Source organism: Sapajus apella, unplaced genomic scaffold, assembly GCF_009761245.1.
Source record: "Sapajus apella isolate SASKATOON/1434 unplaced genomic scaffold, GSC_monkey_1.0 scaffold59, whole genome shotgun sequence".
Classification (NCBI taxonomy): domain Eukaryota; kingdom Metazoa; phylum Chordata; class Mammalia; order Primates; family Cebidae; genus Sapajus; species Sapajus apella.
The window spans coordinates 7,838,374-7,841,723 of record NW_022436999.1 but is presented as its reverse complement, the minus strand read 5'-3'; the positions used below and the strand labels follow the sequence as shown (position 1 = coordinate 7,841,723).

General features: G+C 50.0%; 1 pseudogene across 1 annotated transcript; it reads left to right on the top strand.

The window, feature by feature from the left end:
* Positions 1-576: 576 nt before the first annotated feature.
* On the top strand, positions 577-2,717 carry LOC116528566 (annotated as a pseudogene). The gene has a single exon (XR_004259091.1). The product of XR_004259091.1 is annotated as an actin, cytoplasmic 1-like (transcript).
* Positions 2,718-3,350: the final 633 nt, after the last annotated feature.

Sequence of the window (3,350 nt, the reverse complement as noted above, 5' to 3'; positions counted from 1 at the left end):
ACATCAGTAAAATGGCCAGGACAGGACTTTTTAGGTCCCACAGGGACTGTTCAGTTAGAAAAGAGGAGAAATGTTGCCAAACTTCCTCCAAGGCCTTGGAATCATCTCTCCCCTGAAATTACTGAACTGTTTCTAATCCCTTGGAGAAGGATCTAAAACTCTGAGATTGCTTCAAGGGCTACCATTTTACCTCACTGGTTTACCATGAGGATTAAATCAGACAATAGTATATGCAAACATAATTTGTAATTGCGTAAACTAGAAGGTAAACACACAGATGTGTATGGGACAATCATGACTATGGATACATTAAAGGAATTTTAATTACCTAGAATTTCTAAATAGCTCCCCGAAGGTAGTTACAGTTCAAAGAGGAAATTTCGCTCTTTCAAACTAGATCTGTAGCAAACAATGGGCTGTTTGGCAAGTGCTTCTGAGAAAAGAGTCCTCCTAGATTATATGTTAGCAACATTGAGAGATTACAGCGTAGTTGGAAGTCAGGACCCCACCCCAGGCATGGCTGACCCCACCCCGGGCATGGCCTACCCCGCCCCAGGCATGGCCGACCCTACCCCAGGCATGGCGTACCCCAGGATCGCCTGCATGCTATTCTCAGTGGACCTGCTCTGGCCTTAGGAGAGGGCTTGCCCCCCAGGCGGAGAGGCAGTAAATGGCCAGGAGCAGTCTTACCACTGCACGATCGGGGCAAGGGTCCCCAGGGACCATTCTGAGGTGTGTTCCAATTTCTCAGGGCCTGCCCTTCCATGGGAACCTGTTTGCCAGCACCTTTACTGGCTTGCCTTTCTTCCCTCCCTCTTCCCCCGTTCTCTCTCAGAGCCTTCCAGGATCACAAACCAACTGCTTGCACTCAAACCTTTGCCCCAGCTTCCTTCATGCTGAGTGTGATCCTATCCACTTTTGCCAGTACTTCATAGTAATCTTAAAAGTAGGTGCTGCTGACCGCCGAAACCGTGTCCCCCCGGCGAGCACAGAGCCTTGCCCTTCGCCACCTGTCCACACCTGCCAGCTTACCATGGGTGATATCGCTGTGCTCGTCATCAACAATGGCTCCAGCACGTGCAAGGCTGGTTTTGCTGGCAATGATGCCCCTGGGCAATCTTCCCCTCCGTTGTGGGGTGCCCCAGGCACCAGCGAGTGATGGTGGGCATGAGTCAAAGGGACTCCTATGTGGGCAACAAGGCCCAGAGCAAGCATGGCACCTGACCCTGAAGTACTCCACCGAGCACGGCATCATCACCAACTGGGATGACATGGAAAAGATCTGGCACCATGCCTTCCACAACAAGCTGTGTGTGGCTCCTGAGGAGCACCTCGTGCTGCTGACCAAGGCCCCCCGGACTCCAAGGCCAACAGTGAGAAGATGACCCCAGTCATGTTTGAGACCTTCAACACCCCAGCCATGCACATGGCCATCCAGGCCGTGCTGTCCCTGTATGCCTCTGGCTGTACCACTGGCATCGTGATGGACTCCGGTGATAGGGTCACCCACACTGTGCCCATCTACAGGGGGTATGCCATCCCCCACACCATCCTCCATCTGGCTGGCCGGGACCTATCTCATAAAGATCCTCACCGAGTGCGGCTACAGCTTCACCACCATGGCAGAGCAGGAAATCGTCCATGATATCAAGGAGAAGCTGTGCTACATCGCTCTGGATTTCCAGCAGGAGACGGCCACGGCAGCCTCCAGCTCCTCCCTGGAGAAGAGCTACGAGCTGCCCGACGGCCAGGTCATCACCATCAGCAACAAGTGGTTCCCCTGCTCCAAGGCGCTCTTCCAGCCTTCCTTCCTGGGGATGGAATCCTGTGGCTTCCACAAAACTACCTTCAACTCCATCATGAAGTGTGACGTGGACATCCACAAAGACCTGTATGCCCACACAGTGCTGTCTGGAAGTACCGCCATGTACACTGGCATTGCCGACAGGATACAGAAGGAGATCACTGCCCTGGTGCCCAGCACGAGGAAGATCAAGATCAGTGCTCCTCCCGAGCGCAAGTACTCTGTGTGGGTTGGCGGGTCCATCCTGGCCTCGCTGTCCACCTTCCAGCAGATGTGTATCAGCAAACAGGCATATGATGGGTCCGGCCCCTCCATTGTCCACCGCAAAGGCTTCTAGGCAGACTGTGACTTAGTTGTGTTACACCCTTTCTTGACAAAACCTAAGTTGCACAGAAAACGATGAGATTGGCATGGCTTTGTTTTTTTTGTTTTGTTTTGTTTTTGTTTTTGGCTTGACTCAGGATTTAAAAACTGGAACGGTGAAGGTGACAGCAGTCAGTTGGAGTGAACATCCCCCAGAGTTCTACAATGTGGCCGAGGACTTTGTTCTTTTTTTAAGTAGTCATTCCAAATATGGTGAGATGTATTGTTACAGGAAGTCCCTTGCCCTCCTAAAAGCCACCCTACTTCTCTCTAAGGAGAATGGCCCAATCCTCTCCTGAGTCCGCACAGGGGAGGTGATAGCATTGCTTTCGTGTAAATTATATAATGCGAAAATGTTTAAATCTTCGCCTTAATACTTTTTTATTTGGTTTTATTTTGAATAATCAGTCTTTGTGGTCCCCCCTTTTTGTCTCCCAACTTGAGATATATGAAGGCTTTTGGTCTCTCTGGGAGTGGGTGGAGGCCGCCAGGGCTTACCTGTACACTGACTTGAGACCAGCTGAATAAAAGTGCACACCTTAAAAAAAAAGTAGGTGCTGCTATGATTCCTTTATAGATGAGGAAACTACAAGGTACCGACACTTGCCAAAGGTCACGTAACTTGCAAATGATAGAGCAGTTTGCTTCTAGAATCCACATTCTCAATTACTCACTGTACTTTTCAAACTACTGACCACCAAATAAGCCGACCCAGGGAAACTGGCATCCTTCCTCTAATTGTTTTGAGAAGCCTGACTCAGGGATTGCTGGAAGGCAGAGAAGGGTATAGCAAGGTCAGTGAAGATTTGAGAACTGAAAGCCTGAATGCAAAATGACGTTCCACCTCCACTTACAGCTGAATGACTTTGGACAAATCACTTCTCTGACCCTCAGTTTAAACCTTACGTGTAACACCAAGTGGTGGTGGTGGTGCAGTGGTGAAAAATCATGCCTGACTCATGGGGTTTTGGTGAGGTTGAAATGAGGCGATGCTTCAGGGCATCTGGCAAACTCTGAGCATGATGGAAGATTCTGGATGCCATGACATCTGCCTCTGATTCCTTTCTCTGTAGAGCCATCCATTTAGCCCATCTGCCAGGACATAGGACTCTCACCTGCCCCTTCCTGAAAAGAGTCAGTATGATGTAGGTGCTTAGTGTGCCTGTTAGCATGGTGTAGGTTA